General features: G+C 45.5%; 1 protein-coding gene and 11 non-coding genes across 12 annotated transcripts in view; 11 read left to right on the top strand and 1 right to left on the bottom strand.

Moving 5' to 3' along the window:
* The window catches only part of LOC139248232 (zinc finger protein 84-like), a 1036220-nt gene that overhangs the window by 712694 nt on the left and 306572 nt on the right, over positions 1–16954 (bottom strand). The gene's annotated exons all lie outside the window — the stretch shown is intronic.
* trnag-gcc (transfer RNA glycine (anticodon GCC)) lies at positions 1274–1344 on the top strand. Its single transcript has one exon. It is a non-coding gene; the product is annotated as a tRNA-Gly (tRNA).
* Positions 2748–2818, top strand: trnag-gcc (transfer RNA glycine (anticodon GCC)). The gene has a single exon. It is a non-coding gene; the product is annotated as a tRNA-Gly (tRNA).
* On the top strand, positions 4223–4293 carry trnag-gcc (transfer RNA glycine (anticodon GCC)). The gene has a single exon. It is a non-coding gene; the product is annotated as a tRNA-Gly (tRNA).
* trnag-gcc (transfer RNA glycine (anticodon GCC)) lies at positions 5697–5767 on the top strand. Its single transcript has one exon. It is a non-coding gene; the product is annotated as a tRNA-Gly (tRNA).
* trnag-gcc (transfer RNA glycine (anticodon GCC)) lies at positions 7172–7242 on the top strand. The gene has a single exon. It is a non-coding gene; the product is annotated as a tRNA-Gly (tRNA).
* Positions 8646–8716, top strand: trnag-gcc (transfer RNA glycine (anticodon GCC)). Its single transcript has one exon. It is a non-coding gene; the product is annotated as a tRNA-Gly (tRNA).
* On the top strand, positions 10120–10190 carry trnag-gcc (transfer RNA glycine (anticodon GCC)). Its single transcript has one exon. It is a non-coding gene; the product is annotated as a tRNA-Gly (tRNA).
* On the top strand, positions 11595–11665 carry trnag-gcc (transfer RNA glycine (anticodon GCC)). Its single transcript has one exon. It is a non-coding gene; the product is annotated as a tRNA-Gly (tRNA).
* Positions 13069–13139, top strand: trnag-gcc (transfer RNA glycine (anticodon GCC)). The gene has a single exon. It is a non-coding gene; the product is annotated as a tRNA-Gly (tRNA).
* trnag-gcc (transfer RNA glycine (anticodon GCC)) lies at positions 14543–14613 on the top strand. The gene has a single exon. It is a non-coding gene; the product is annotated as a tRNA-Gly (tRNA).
* Positions 16017–16087, top strand: trnag-gcc (transfer RNA glycine (anticodon GCC)). The gene has a single exon. It is a non-coding gene; the product is annotated as a tRNA-Gly (tRNA).

Genomic DNA, 16954 nt, shown 5'->3' with positions numbered 1-16954 from the left:
AGCAGTGAGGATCGCTTGTAACGTGAGGGAGTAAAGGATTTGAGTTATTTTTCAAATAGCACGAGCAGAGGGAAGCAGCAATTTAAAAAGCGAGACACACAGGAGTGGCTGTTTGCAGCACGGCAGCAGAGATGAGCGGGTGTTGAAAGAGCGGGAGCAAGTCTGGGCGGCAGTTTAATAAGGAGGAGCAGAAAGGAGCGGCGGTACCGTTTCCTCGAGCTGTGGCGATTTTCAATAATTCCATCAATGTAATATCTCCAACTTTGCAAATCACACCAAGCTGGGTTGCAGTGCGAGCTGCTAGGAGGCTGCAGCGGAATTGGACAGATTAGGTGGATGGCAGATGCCATATAATGAAGATAAGTGTGAGTTTATCCACTTTGGTGGCAAAACCTTGAAGGTAGAATGTTATCTGAATGTTGACCGATTTGTAAAAGCGGAGGGGTATTGAGACCTGGGTATTTTGGGACATCAGTCGTTGAAGTCATTCATACATACAGGTACAGCATGCAGTAAAGGAAGCCAAATGTCATGCTGGCCTTCATAGCGAGGAGATTAGGGTATCGGAGCAGAGAGACTTGTACAGCACCTTGCTGAGACCAGACCTTGAGTATTGTGTGCAGTTATGATCATCTAATCTGAGGAAGGACATTCTTGCTTTTGAGGGAGTGTAGCGAATATTCATCAGATTGATTCCAGGGATGGCAGGACAGACATGAAGAAAGACTGGATCGACTAGGCTTATACTCGCTGGAATTTAGAAGAATGAGAGGGGAGCTCATAGAAACATTTAAAATTTGGTCGGGAATGGACAGGTTTGATGGCGTAAAAAGGTTCCCGCAGTCCGAATAAAGGAAGCCCAGTACCAGCGGTCACTGTCTAAGGATAAAGTGTAAACCATTTAGGACCGACACGAGGAGCATCTTCTTCACTCAGATCATTGTGAACCTGTGGAATTCTGTGCCACAGAAAGATGTGGAAGCCAGTTGGATAGATATACTCAAAAGAGAGTGAGATATGGCCCTTACGGCTAAAGTGATCAAGGGGCATGGAGAGAAATCAGGAAGGGGAAGTGAAGTTGCATGCTCAGCCATGATCATATTGAATGGTGGTGCTGGCTGGAAGGGACGAATGGCCTACTCCTGCACCTACTTTCTAAGTTTCTATGTTTCTATCTTCAGAATATGAGGTGCTTTGTTGTTCTTCGCCTTTTATTAACAAAAATTAAACACTAATTGCACTATCTTTAAACTTGAATGTGTTCGTAATGTGAGCATTGGTGGTTCAGGGGTAGAATTCTCGCCTGCCACGCGGGAGACCCGGGTTCGATTCCCGGTCAATGCAGTGTTTATGGAAGTATTTCACAAAGCGTGTATTTAAAAATTAAACTTCCCGACTGTTTCAAGAGCGTACACAGAGAGGAGCGGCTGTTAAATGAGCGGGGGCACAGATATCCTTCGGTATAAAGAGCGGGAGCAGTGAGGATCGCTTGTAACGTGAGGGAGTAAAGGATTTGAGTTATTTTTCAAATAACACGAGCAGAGGGAAGCAGCAATTTAAAAAGCGAGACACACAGGAGTGGCTGTTTGCAGCACGGCAGCAGAGATGAGCGGGTGTTGAAAGAGCGGGAGCAAGTCTGGGCGGCAGTTTAATGAGGAGGAGCAGAAAGGAGCGGCGGTACCGTTTCCTCGAGCTGTGGCGATTTTCAATAATTCCATCAATGTAATATCTCCAACTTTGCAAATCACACCAAGCTGGGTTGCAGTGCGAGCTGCTAGGAGGCTGCAGCGGAATTGGACAGATTAGGTGGATGGCAGATGCCATATAATGAAGATAAGTGTGAGTTTATCCACTTTGGTGGCAAAACCTTGAAGGTAGAATGTTATCTGAATGTTGACCGATTTGTAAAAGCGGAGGGGTATTGAGACCTGGGTATTTTGGGACATCAGTCGTTGAAGTCATTCATACATACAGGTACAGCATGCAGTAAAGGAAGCCAAATGTCATGCTGGCCTTCATAGCGAGGAGATTAGGGTATCGGAGCAGAGAGACTTGTACAGCACCTTGCTGAGACCAGACCTTGAGTATTGTGTGCAGTTATGATCATCTAATCTGAGGAAGGACATTCTTGCTTTTGAGGGAGTGTAGCGAATATTCATCAGATTGATTCCAGGGATGGCAGGACAGACATGAAGAAAGACTGGATCGACGAGGCTTATACTCGCTGGAATTTAGAAGAATGAGAGGGGAGCTCATAGAAACATTTAAAATTTGGTCGGGAATGGACAGGTTTGATGGCGTAAAAAGGTTCCCGCAGTCCGAATAAAGGAAGCCCAGTACCAGCGGTCACTGTCTAAGGATAAAGTGTAAACCATTTAGGACCGACACGAGGAGCATCTTCTTCACTCAGATCATTGTGAACCTGTGGAATTCTGTACCACAGAAAGATGTGGAAGCCAGTTGGATAGATATACTCAAAAGACAGTGAGATATGGCCCTTACGGCTAAAGTGATCAAGGGGCATGGAGAGAAATCAGGAAGGGGAAGTGAAGTTGCATGCTCAGCCATGATCATATTGAATGGTGGTGCTGGCTGGAAGGGACGAATGGCCTACTCCTGCACCTACTTTCTAAGTTTCTATGTTTCTATCTTCAGAATATGAGGTGCTTTGTTGCTCTTCGCCTTTTATTAACAAAAATTAAACACTAATTGCACTATCTTTAAACTTGAATGTGTTCGTAATGTGAGCATTGGTGGTTCAGGGGTAGAATTCTCGCCTGCCACGCGGGAGACCCGGGTTCGATTCCCGGTCAATGCAGTGTTTATGGAAGTATTTCACAATGCGTGTATTTAAAAATTAAACTTCCCGACTGTTTCAAGAGCGGACACAGAGAGGAGCGGCTGTTAAATGAGCGGGGTCACAGATATCCTTCGGTACAAAGAGCGGGAGCAGTGAGGATCGCTTGTAACGTGAGGGAGCAAAGGATTTGAGTTATTTTTCAAATAGCACGAGCAGAGGGAAGCGGCAATTTAAAAAGCGAGAACACACAGGAGTGGCTGTTTGCAGCACGGCAGCAGAGATGAGCGGGTGTTGAAAGAGCGGGAGCAAGTCTGGGCGGCAGTTTAATAAGGAGGAGCAGAAAGGAGCGGCGGTACCGTTTCCTCGAGCTGTGGCGATTTTCAATAATTCCATCAATGTAATATCTCCAACTTTGCAAATCACACCAAGCTGGGTTGCAGTGCGAGCTGCTAGGAGGCTGCAGCGGAATTGGACAGATTCGGTGGATGGCAGATGCCATATAATGAAGATAAGTGTGAGTTTATCCACTTTGGTGGCAAAACCTTGAAGGTAGAATGTTATCTGAATGTTGACCCATTTGTAAAAGCGGAGGGGTATTGAGACCTGGGTATTTTGTTACATCAGTCGTTGAAGTCATTCATACATACAGGTACAGCATGCAGTAAAGGAAGCCAAATGTCATGCTGGCCTTCATAGCGAGGAAATTAGGGTATCGGAGCATGGAGACTTGTACAGCACCTTGCTGAGACCAGACCTTGAGTATTGTGTGCAGTTATGATCATCTAATCTGAGGAAGGACATTCTTGCTTTTGAGGGAGTGTAGCGAATATTCACCAGATTGATTCCAGGGATGGCAGGACTGACATGAAGAAAGACTGGATCGACTAGGCTTATACTCGCTGGAATTTAGAAGAATGAGAGGGGAGCTCATAGAAACATTTAAAATTTGGTCGGGAATGGACAGGTTTGATGGCGTAAAAAGGTTCCCGCAGTCCGAATAAAGGAAGCCCAGTACCAGCGGTCACTGTCTTAGGATAAAGTGTAAACCATTTAGGACCGACACGAGGAGAATCTTCTTCACTCAGATCATTGTGAACCTGTGGAATTCTGTACCACAGAAAGATGTGGAAGCCAGTTGGATAGATATACTCAAAAGAGAGTGAGATATGGCCCTTACGGCTAAAGTGATCAAGGGGCATGGAGAGAAATCAGGAAGGGGAAGGGAAGTTGCATGCTCAGCCATGATCATATTGAATGGTGGTGCTGGCTGGAAGGGACGAATGGCCTACTCCTGCACCTACTTTCTAAGTTTCTATGTTTCTATCTTCAGAATATGAGGTGCTTTGTTGGTCTTCGCCTTTTATTAACAAAAATTAAACACTAATTGCACTATCTTTAAACTTGAATGTGTTCGTAATGTGAGCATTGGTGGTTCAGGGGTAGAATTCTCGCCTGCCACGCGGGAGACCCGGGTTCGATTCCCGGTCAATGCAGTGTTTATGGAAGTATTTCACAAAGCGTGTATTTAAAAATTAAACTTCCCGACTGTTTCAAGAGCGTACACAGAGAGGAGCGGCTGTTAAATGAGCGGGGGCACAGATATCCTTCGGTATAAAGAGCGGGAGCAGTGAGGATCGCTTGTAACGTGAGGGAGTAAAGGATTTGAGTTATTTTTCAAATAGCACGAGCAGAGGGAAGCAGCAATTTAAAAAGCGAGACACACAGGAGTGGCTGTTTGCAGCACGGCAGCAGAGATGAGCGGGTGTTGAAAGAGCGGGAGCAAGTCTGGGCGGCAGTTTAATGAGGAGGAGCAGAAAGGAGCGGCGGTACCGTTTCCTCGAGCTGTGGCGATTTTCAATAATTCCATCAATGTAATATCTCCAACTTTGCAAATCACACCAAGCTGGGTTGCAGTGCGAGCTGCTAGGAGGCTGCAGCGGAATTGGACAGATTAGGTGGATGGCAGATGCCATATAATGAAGATAAGTGTGAGTTTATCCACTTTGGTGGCAAAACCTTGAAGGTAGAATGTTATCTGAATGTTGACCGATTTGTAAAAGCGGAGGGGTATTGAGACCTGGGTATTTTGGGACATCAGTCGTTGAAGTCATTCATACATACAGGTACAGCATGCAGTAAAGGAAGCCAAATGTCATGCTGGCCTTCATAGCGAGGAGATTAGGGTATCGGAGCAGAGAGACTTGTACAGCACCTTGCTGAGACCAGACCTTGAGTATTGTGTGCAGTTATGATCATCTAATCTGAGGAAGGACATTCTTGCTTTTGAGGGAGTGTAGCGAATATTCATCAGATTGATTCCAGGGATGGCAGGACAGACATGAAGAAAGACTGGATCGACTAGGCTTATACTCGCTGGAATTTAGAAGAATGAGAGGGGAGCTCATAGAAACATTTAAAATTTGGTCGGGAATGGACAGGTTTGATGGCGTAAAAAGGTTCCCGCAGTCCGAATAAAGGAAGCCCAGTACCAGCGGTCACTGTCTAAGGATAAAGTGTAAACCATTTAGGACCGACACGAGGAGCATCTTCTTCACTCAGATCATTGTGAACCTGTGGAATTCTGTACCACAGAAAGATGTGGAAGCCAGTTGGATAGATATACTCAAAAGACAGTGAGATATGGCCCTTACGGCTAAAGTGATCAAGGGGCATGGAGAGAAATCAGGAAGGGGAAGTGAAGTTGCATGCTCAGCCATGATCATATTGAATGGTGGTGCTGGCTGGAAGGGACGAATGGCCTACTCCTGCACCTACTTTCTAAGTTTCTATGTTTCTATCTTCAGAATATGAGGTGCTTTGTTGCTCTTCGCCTTTTATTAACAAAAATTAAACACTAATTGCACTATCTTTAAACTTGAATGTGTTCGTAATGTGAGCATTGGTGGTTCAGGGGTAGAATTCTCGCCTGCCACGCGGGAGACCCGGGTTCGATTCCCGGTCAATGCAGTGTTTATGGAAGTATTTCACAATGCGTGTATTTAAAAATTAAACTTCCCGACTGTTTCAAGAGCGGACACAGAGAGGAGCGGCTGTTAAATGAGCGGGGGCACAGATATCCTTCGGTACAAAGAGCGGGAGCAGTGAGGATCGCTTGTAACGTGAGGGAGCAAAGGATTTGAGTTATTTTTCAAATAGCACGAGCAGAGGGAAGCGGCAATTTAAAAAGCGAGAACACACAGGAGTGGCTGTTTGCAGCACGGCAGCAGAGATGAGCGGGTGTTGAAAGAGCGGGAGCAAGTCTGGGCGGCAGTTTAATAAGGAGGAGCAGAAAGGAGCGGCGGTACCGTTTCCTCGAGCTGTGGCGATTTTCAATAATTCCATCAATGTAATATCTCCAACTTTGCAAATCACACCAAGCTGGGTTGCAGTGCGAGCTGCTAGGAGGCTGCAGCGGAATTGGACAGATTCGGTGGATGGCAGATGCCATATAATGAAGATAAGTGTGAGTTTATCCACTTTGGTGGCAAAACCTTGAAGGTAGAATGTTATCTGAATGTTGACCCATTTGTAAAAGCGGAGGGGTATTGAGACCTGGGTATTTTGTTACATCAGTCGTTGAAGTCATTCATACATACAGGTACAGCATGCAGTAAAGGAAGCCAAATGTCATGCTGGCCTTCATAGCGAGGAAATTAGGGTATCGGAGCATGGAGACTTGTACAGCACCTTGCTGAGACCAGACCTTGAGTATTGTGTGCAGTTATGATCATCTAATCTGAGGAAGGACATTCTTGCTTTTGAGGGAGTGTAGCGAATATTCACCAGTTTGATTCCAGGGATGGCAGGACTGACATGAAGAAAGACTGGATCGACTAGGCTTATACTCGCTGGAATTTAGAAGAATGAGAGGGGAGCTCATAGAAACATTTAAAATTTGGTCGGGAATGGACAGGTTTGATGGCGTAAAAAGGTTCCCGCAGTCCGAATAAAGGAAGCCCAGTACCAGCGGTCACTGTCTTAGGATAAAGTGTAAACCATTTAGGACCGACACGAGGAGAATCTTCTTCACTCAGATCATTGTGAACCTGTGGAATTCTGTACCACAGAAAGATGTGGAAGCCAGTTGGATAGATATACTCAAAAGAGAGTGAGATATGGCCCTTACGGCTAAAGTGATCAAGGGGCATGGAGAGAAATCAGGAAGGGGAAGGGAAGTTGCATGCTCAGCCATGATCATATTGAATGGTGGTGCTGGCTGGAAGGGACGAATGGCCTACTCCTGCACCTACTTTCTAAGTTTCTATGTTTCTATCTTCAGAATATGAGGTGCTTTGTTGTTCTTCGCCTTTTATTAACAAAAATTAAACACTAATTGCACTATCTTTAAACTTGAATGTGTTCGTAATGTGAGCATTGGTGGTTCAGGGGTAGAATTCTCGCCTGCCACGCGGGAGACCCGGGTTCGATTCCCGGTCAATGCAGTGTTTATGGAAGTATTTCACAAAGCGTGTATTTAAAAATTAAACTTCCCGACTGTTTCAAGAGCGTACACAGAGAGGAGCGGCTGTTAAATGAGCGGGGGCACAGATATCCTTCGGTATAAAGAGCGGGAGCAGTGAGGATCGCTTGTAACGTGAGGGAGTAAAGGATTTGAGTTATTTTTCAAATAGCACGAGCAGAGGGAAGCAGCAATTTAAAAAGCGAGACACACAGGAGTGGCTGTTTGCAGCACGGCAGCAGAGATGAGCGGGTGTTGAAAGAGCGGGAGCAAGTCTGGGCGGCAGTTTAATAAGGAGGAGCAGAAAGGAGCGGCGGTACCGTTTCCTCGAGCTGTGGCGATTTTCAATAATTCCATCAATGTAATATCTCCAACTTTGCAAATCACACCAAGCTGGGTTGCAGTGCGAGCTGCTAGGAGGCTGCAGCGGAATTGGACAGATTAGGTGGATGGCAGATGCCATATAATGAAGATAAGTGTGAGTTTATCCACTTTGGTGGCAAAACCTTGAAGGTAGAATGTTATCTGAATGTTGACCGATTTGTAAAAGCGGAGGGGTATTGAGACCTGGGTATTTTGGGACATCAGTCGTTGAAGTCATTCATACATACAGGTACAGCATGCAGTAAAGGAAGCCAAATGTCATGCTGGCCTTCATAGCGAGGAGATTAGGGTATCGGAGCAGAGAGACTTGTACAGCACCTTGCTGAGACCAGACCTTGAGTATTGTGTGCAGTTATGATCATCTAATCTGAGGAAGGACATTCTTGCTTTTGAGGGAGTGTAGCGAATATTCATCAGATTGATTCCAGGGATGGCAGGACAGACATGAAGAAAGACTGGATCGACTAGGCTTATACTCGCTGGAATTTAGAAGAATGAGAGGGGAGCTCATAGAAACATTTAAAATTTGGTCGATAATGGACAGGTTTGATGGCGTAAAAAGGTTCCCGCAGTCCGAATAAAGGAAGCCCAGTACCAGCGGTCACTGTCTAAGGATAAAGTGTAAACCATTTAGGACCGACACGAGGAGCATCTTCTTCACTCAGATCATTGTGAACCTGTGGAATTCTGTACCACAGAAAGATGTGGAAGCCAGTTGGATAGATATACTCAAAAGACAGTGAGATATGGCCCTTACGGCTAAAGTGATCAAGGGGCATGGAGAGAAATCAGGAAGGGGAAGTGAAGTTGCATGCTCAGCCATGATCATATTGAATGGTGGTGCTGGCTGGAAGGGACGAATGGCCTACTCCTGCACCTACTTTCTAAGTTTCTATGTTTCTATCTTCAGAATATGAGGTGCTTTGTTGTTCTTCGCCTTTTATTAACAAAAATTAAACACTAATTGCACTATCTTTAAACTTGAATGTGTTCGTAATGTGAGCATTGGTGGTTCAGGGGTAGAATTCTCGCCTGCCACGCGGGAGACCCGGGTTCGATTCCCGGTCAATGCAGTGTTTATGGAAGTATTTCACAAAGCGTGTATTTAAAAATTAAACTTCCCGACTGTTTCAAGAGCGTACACAGAGAGGAGCGGCTGTTAAATGAGCGGGGGCACAGATATCCTTCGGTATAAAGAGCGGGAGCAGTGAGGATCGCTTGTAACGTGAGGGAGTAAAGGATTTGAGTTATTTTTCAAATAACACGAGCAGAGGGAAGCAGCAATTTAAAAAGCGAGACACACAGGAGTGGCTGTTTGCAGCACGGCAGCAGAGATGAGCGGGTGTTGAAAGAGCGGGAGCAAGTCTGGGCGGCAGTTGAATGAGGAGGAGCAGAAAGGAGCGGCGGTACCGTTTCCTCGAGCTGTGGCGATTTTCAATAATTCCATCAATGTAATATCTCCAACTTTGCAAATCACACCAAGCTGGGTTGCAGTGCGAGCTGCTAGGAGGCTGCAGCGGAATTGGACAGATTAGGTGGATGGCAGATGCCATATAATGAAGATAAGTGTGAGTTTATCCACTTTGGTGGCAAAACCTTGAAGGTAGAATGTTATCTGAATGTTGACCGATTTGTAAAAGCGGAGGGGTATTGAGACCTGGGTATTTTGGGACATCAGTCGTTGAAGTCATTCATACATACAGGTACAGCATGCAGTAAAGGAAGCCAAATGTCATGCTGGCCTTCATAGCGAGGAGATTAGGGTATCGGAGCAGAGAGACTTGTACAGCACCTTGCTGAGACCAGACCTTGAGTATTGTGTGCAGTTATGATCATCTAATCTGAGGAAGGACATTCTTGCTTTTGAGGGAGTGTAGCGAATATTCATCAGATTGATTCCAGGGATGGCAGGACAGACATGAAGAAAGACTGGATCGACTAGGCTTATACTCGCTGGAATTTAGAAGAATGAGAGGGGAGCTCATAGAAACATTTAAAATTTGGTCGGGAATGGACAGGTTTGATGGCGTAAAAAGGTTCCCGCAGTCCGAATAAAGGAAGCCCAGTACCAGCGGTCACTGTCTAAGGATAAAGTGTAAACCATTTAGGACCGACACGAGGAGCATCTTCTTCACTCAGATCATTGTGAACCTGTGGAATTCTGTACCACAGAAAGATGTGGAAGCCAGTTGGATAGATATACTCAAAAGACAGTGAGATATGGCCCTTACGGCTAAAGTGATCAAGGGGCATGGAGAGAAATCAGGAAGGGGAAGTGAAGTTGCATGCTCAGCCATGATCATATTGAATGGTGGTGCTGGCTGGAAGGGACGAATGGCCTACTCCTGCACCTACTTTCTAAGTTTCTATGTTTCTATCTTCAGAATATGAGGTGCTTTGTTGCTCTTCGCCTTTTATTAACAAAAATTAAACACTAATTGCACTATCTTTAAACTTGAATGTGTTCGTAATGTGAGCATTGGTGGTTCAGGGGTAGAATTCTCGCCTGCCACGCGGGAGACCCGGGTTCGATTCCCGGTCAATGCAGTGTTTATGGAAGTATTTCACAAAGCGTGTATTTAAAAATTAAACTTCCCGACTGTTTCAAGAGCGGACACATAGAGGAGCGGCTGTTAAATGAGCGGGGGCACAGATATCCTTCGGTACAAAGAGCGGGAGCAGTGAGGATCGCTTGTAACGTGAGGGAGCAAAGGATTTGAGTTATTTTTCAAATAGCACGAGCAGAGGGAAGCGGCAATTTAAAAAGCGAGAACACACAGGAGTGGCTGTTTGCAGCACGGCAGCAGAGATGAGCGGGTGTTGAAAGAGCGGGAGCAAGTCTGGGCGGCAGTTTAATAAGGAGGAGCAGAAAGGAGCGGCGGTACCGTTTCCTCGAGCTGTGGCGATTTTCAATAATTCCATCAATGTAATATCTCCAACTTTGCAAATCACACCAAGCTGGGTTGCAGTGCGAGCTGCTAGGAGGCTGCAGCGGAATTGGACAGATTCGGTGGATGGCAGATGCCATATAATGAAGATAAGTGTGAGTTTATCCACTTTGGTGGCAAAACCTTGAAGGTAGAATGTTATCTGAATGTTGACCCATTTGTAAAAGCGGAGGGGTATTGAGACCTGGGTATTTTGTTACATCAGTCGTTGAAGTCATTCATACATACAGGTACAGCATGCAGTAAAGGAAGCCAAATGTCATGCTGGCCTTCATAGCGAGGAAATTAGGGTATCGGAGCATGGAGACTTGTACAGCACCTTGCTGAGACCAGACCTTGAGTATTGTGTGCAGTTATGATCATCTAATCTGAGGAAGGACATTCTTGCTTTTGAGGGAGTGTAGCGAATATTCACCAGATTGATTCCAGGGATGGCAGGACTGACATGAAGAAAGACTGGATCGACTAGGCTTATACTCGCTGGAATTTAGAAGAATGAGAGGGGAGCTCATAGAAACATTTAAAATTTGGTCGGGAATGGACAGGTTTGATGGCGTAAAAAGGTTCCCGCAGTCCGAATAAAGGAAGCCCAGTACCAGCGGTCACTGTCTTAGGATAAAGTGTAAACCATTTAGGACCGACACGAGGAGAATCTTCTTCACTCAGATCATTGTGAACCTGTGGAATTCTGTACCACAGAAAGATGTGGAAGCCAGTTGGATAGATATACTCAAAAGAGAGTGAGATATGGCCCTTACGGCTAAAGTGATCAAGGGGCATGGAGAGAAATCAGGAAGGGGAAGGGAAGTTGCATGCTCAGCCATGATCATATTGAATGGTGGTGCTGGCTGGATGGGACGAATGGCCTACTCCTGCACCTACTTTCTAAGTTTCTATGTTTCTATCTTCAGAATATGAGGTGCTTTGTTGTTCTTCGCCTTTTATTAACAAAAATTAAACACTAATTGCACTATCTTTAAACTTGAATGTGTTCGTAATGTGAGCATTGGTGGTTCAGGGGTAGAATTCTCGCCTGCCACGCGGGAGACCCGGGTTCGATTCCCGGTCAATGCAGTGTTTATGGAAGTATTTCACAAAGCGTGTATTTAAAAATTAAACTTCCCGACTGTTTCAAGAGCGTACACAGAGAGGAGCGGCTGTTAAATGAGCGGGGGCACAGATATCCTTCGGTATAAAGAGCGGGAGCAGTGAGGATCGCTTGTAACGTGAGGGAGTAAAGGATTTGAGTTATTTTTCAAATAGCACGAGCAGAGGGAAGCAGCAATTTAAAAAGCGAGACACACAGGAGTGGCTGTTTGCAGCACGGCAGCAGAGATGAGCGGGTGTTGAAAGAGCGGGAGCAAGTCTGGGCGGCAGTTTAATAAGGAGGAGCAGAAAGGAGCGGCGGTACCGTTTCCTCGAGCTGTGGCGATTTTCAATAATTCCATCAATGTAATATCTCCAACTTTGCAAATCACACCAAGCTGGGTTGCAGTGCGAGCTGCTAGGAGGCTGCAGCGGAATTGGACAGATTAGGTGGATGGCAGATGCCATATAATGAAGATAAGTGTGAGTTTATCCACTTTGGTGGCAAAACCTTGAAGGTAGAATGTTATCTGAATGTTGACCGATTTGTAAAAGCGGAGGGGTATTGAGACCTGGGTATTTTGGGACATCAGTCGTTGAAGTCATTCATACATACAGGTACAGCATGCAGTAAAGGAAGCCAAATGTCATGCTGGCCTTCATAGCGAGGAGATTAGGGTATCGGAGCAGAGAGACTTGTACAGCACCTTGCTGAGACCAGACCTTGAGTATTGTGTGCAGTTATGATCATCTAATCTGAGGAAGGACATTCTTGCTTTTGAGGGAGTGTAGCGAATATTCATCAGATTGATTCCAGGGATGGCAGGACAGACATGAAGAAAGACTGGATCGACTAGGCTTATACTCGCTGGAATTTAGAAGAATGAGAGGGGAGCTCATAGAAACATTTAAAATTTGGTCGATAATGGACAGGTTTGATGGCGTAAAAAGGTTCCCGCAGTCCGAATAAAGGAAGCCCAGTACCAGCGGTCACTGTCTAAGGATAAAGTGTAAACCATTTAGGACCGACACGAGGAGCATCTTCTTCACTCAGATCATTGTGAACCTGTGGAATTCTGTACCACAGAAAGATGTGGAAGCCAGTTGGATAGATATACTCAAAAGACAGTGAGATATGGCCCGTACGGCTAAAGTGATCAAGGGGCATGGAGAGAAATCAGGAAGGGGAAGTGAAGTTGCATGCTCAGCCATGATCATATTGAATGGTGGTGCTGGCTGGAAGGGACGAATGGCCTACTCCTGCACCTACTTTCTAAGTTTCTATGTTTCTATCTTCAGAATATGAGGTGCTTTGTTGTTCTTCGCCTTTTATTAACAAAAATTAAACACTAATTGCACTATCTTTAAACTTGAATGTGTTCGTAATGTGAGCATTGGTGGTTCAGGGGTAGAATTCTCGCCTGCCACGCGGGAGACCCGGGTTCGATTCCCGGTCAATGCAGTGTTTATGGAAGTATTTCACAAAGCGTGTATTTAAAAATTAAACTTCCCGACTGTTTCAAGAGCGGACACAGAGAGGAGCGGCTGTTAAATGAGCGGGGGCACAGATATCCTTCGGTATAAAGAGCGGGAGCAGTGAGGATCGCTTGTAACGTGAGGGAGTAAAGGATTTGAGTTATTTTTCAAATAGCACGAGCAGAGGGAAGCAGCAATTTAAAAAGCGAGACACACAGGAGTGGCTGTTTGCAGCACGGCAGCAGAGATGAGCGGGTGTTGAAAGAGCGGGAGCAAGTCTGGGCGGCAGTTTAATAAGGAGGAGCAGAAAGGAGCGGCGGTACCGTTTCCTCGAGCTGTGGCGATTTTCAATAATTCCATCAATGTAATATCTCCAACTTTGCAAATCACACCAAGCTGGGTTGCAGTGCGAGCTGCTAGGAGGCTGCAGCGGAATTGGACAGATTAGGTGGATGGCAGATGCCATATAATGAAGATAAGTGTGAGTTTATCCACTTTGGTGGCAAAACCTTGAAGGTAGAATGTTATCTGAATGTTGACCGATTTGTAAAAGCGGAGGGGTATTGAGACCTGGGTATTTTGGGACATCAGTCGTTGAAGTCATTCATACATACAGGTACAGCATGCAGTAAAGGAAGCCAAATGTCATGCTGGCCTTCATAGCGAGGAGATTAGGGTATCGGAGCAGAGAGACTTGTACAGCACCTTGCTGAGACCAGACCTTGAGTATTGTGTGCAGTTATGATCATCTAATCTGAGGAAGGACATTCTTGCTTTTGAGGGAGTGTAGCGAATATTCATCAGATTGATTCCAGGGATGGCAGGACAGACATGAAGAAAGACTGGATCGACTAGGCTTATACTCGCTGGAATTTAGAAGAATGAGAGGGGAGCTCATAGAAACATTTAAAATTTGGTCGGGAATGGACAGGTTTGATGGCGTAAAAAGGTTCCCGCAGTCCGAATAAAGGAAGCCCAGTACCAGCGGTCACTGTCTAAGGATAAAGTGTAAACCATTTAGGACCGACACGAGGAGCATCTTCTTCACTCAGATCATTGTGAACCTGTGGAATTCTGTGCCACAGAAAGATGTGGAAGCCAGTTGGATAGATATACTCAAAAGACAGTGAGATATGGCCCTTACGGCTAAAGTGATCAAGGGGCATGGAGAGAAATCAGGAAGGGGAAGTGAAGTTGCATGCTCAGCCATGATCATATTGAATGGTGGTGCTGGCTGGAAGGGACGAATGGCCTACTCCTGCACCTACTTTCTAAGTTTCTATGTTTCTATCTTCAGAATATGAGGTGCTTTGTTGTTCTTCGCCTTTTATTAACAAAAATTAAACACTAATTGCACTATCTTTAAACTTGAATGTGTTCGTAATGTGAGCATTGGTGGTTCAGGGGTAGAATTCTCGCCTGCCACGCGGGAGACCCGGGTTCGATTCCCGGTCAATGCAGTGTTTATGGAAGTATTTCACAAAGCGTGTATTTAAAAATTAAACTTCCCGACTGTTTCAAGAGCGTACACAGAGAGGAGCGGCTGTTAAATGAGCGGGGGCACAGATATCCTTCGGTATAAAGAGCGGGAGCAGTGAGGATCGCTTGTAACGTGAGGGAGTAAAGGATTTGAGTTATTTTTCAAATAACACGAGCAGAGGGAAGCAGCAATTTAAAAAGCGAGACACACAGGAGTGGCTGTTTGCAGCACGGCAGCAGAGATGAGCGGGTGTTGAAAGAGCGGGAGCAAGTCTGGGCGGCAGTTTAATGAGGAGGAGCAGAAAGGAGCGGCGGTACCGTTTCCTCGAGCTGTGGCGATTTTCAATAATTCCATCAATGTAATATCTCCAACTTTGCAAATCACACCAAGCTGGGTTGCAGTGCGAGCTGCTAGGAGGCTGCAGCGGAATTGGACAGATTAGGTGGATGGCAGATGCCATATAATGAAGATAAGTGTGAGTTTATCCACTTTGGTGGCAAAACCTTGAAGGTAGAATGTTATCTGAATGTTGACCGATTTGTAAAAGCGGAGGGGTATTGAGACCTGGGTATTTTGGGACATCAGTCGTTGAAGTCATTCATACATACAGGTACAGCATGCAGTAAAGGAAGCCAAATGTCATGCTGGCCTTCATAGCGAGGAGATTAGGGTATCGGAGCAGAGAGACTTGTACAGCACCTTGCTGAGACCAGACCTTGAGTATTGTGTGCAGTTATGATCATCTAATCTGAGGAAGGACATTCTTGCTTTTGAGGGAGTGTAGCGAATATTCATCAGATTGATTCCAGGGATGGCAGGACAGACATGAAGAAAGACTGGATCGACGAGGCTTATACTCGCTGGAATTTAGAAGAATGAGAGGGGAGCTCATAGAAACATTTAAAATTTGGTCGGGAATGGACAGGTTTGATGGCGTAAAAAGGTTCCCGCAGTCCGAATAAAGGAAGCCCAGTACCAGCAGTCACTGTCTAAGGATAAAGTGTAAACCATTTAGGACCGACACGAGGAGCATCTTCTTCACTCAGATCATTGTGAACCTGTGGAATTCTGTACCACAGAAAGATGTGGAAGCCAGTTGGATAGATATACTCAAAAGACAGTGAGATATGGCCCTTACGGCTAAAGTGATCAAGGGGCATGGAGAGAAATCAGGAAGGGGAAGTGAAGTTGCATGCTCAGCCATGATCATATTGAATGGTGGTGCTGGCTGGAAGGGACGAATGGCCTACTCCTGCACCTACTTTCTAAGTTTCTATGTTTCTATCTTCAGAATATGAGGTGCTTTGTTGCTCTTCGCCTTTTATTAACAAAAATTAAACACTAATTGCACTATCTTTAAACTTGAATGTGTTCGTAATGTGAGCATTGGTGGTTCAGGGGTAGAATTCTCGCCTGCCACGCGGGAGACCCGGGTTCGATTCCCGGTCAATGCAGTGTTTATGGAAGTATTTCACAATGCGTGTATTTAAAAATTAAACTTCCCGACTGTTTCAAGAGCGGACACAGAGAGGAGCGGCTGTTAAATGAGCGGGGGCACAGATATCCTTCGGTACAAAGAGCGGGAGCAGTGAGGATCGCTTGTAACGTGAGGGAGCAAAGGATTTGAGTTATTTTTCAAATAGCACGAGCAGAGGGAAGCGGCAATTTAAAAAGCGAGAACACACAGGAGTGGCTGTTTGCAGCACGGCAGCAGAGATGAGCGGGTGTTGAAAGAGCGGGAGCAAGTCTGGGCGGCAGTTTAATAAGGAGGAGCAGAAAGGAGCGGCGGTACCGTTTCCTCGAGCTGTGGCGATTTTCAATAATTCCATCAATGTAATATCTCCAACTTTGCAAATCACACCAAGCTGGGTTGCAGTGCGAGCTGCTAGGAGGCTGCAGCGGAATTGGACAGATTCGGTGGATGGCAGATGCCATATAATGAAGATAAGTGTGAGTTTATCCACTTTGGTGGCAAAACCTTGAAGGTAGAATGTTATCTGAATGTTGACCCATTTGTAAAAGCGGAGGGGTATTGAGACCTGGGTATTTTGTTACATCAGTCGTTGAAGTCATTCATACATACAGGTACAGCATGCAGTAAAGGAAGCCAAATGTCATGCTGGCCTTCATAGCGAGGAAATTAGGGTATCGGAGCATGGAGACTTGTACAGCACCTTGCTGAGACCAGACCTTGAGTATTGTGTGCAGTTATGATCATCTAATCTGAGGAAGGACATTCTTGCTTTTGAGGGAGTGTAGCGAATATTCACCAGATTGATTCCAGGGATGGCAGGACTGACATGAAGAAAGACTGGATCGAC

Source organism: Pristiophorus japonicus, unplaced genomic scaffold (assembly GCF_044704955.1).
Source record: "Pristiophorus japonicus isolate sPriJap1 unplaced genomic scaffold, sPriJap1.hap1 HAP1_SCAFFOLD_29, whole genome shotgun sequence".
Taxonomy (NCBI): domain Eukaryota; kingdom Metazoa; phylum Chordata; class Chondrichthyes; family Pristiophoridae; genus Pristiophorus; species Pristiophorus japonicus.
The sequence above is the reverse complement of the archived record's forward strand: the minus strand, read 5'-3'. Positions and strand labels throughout refer to the sequence as shown.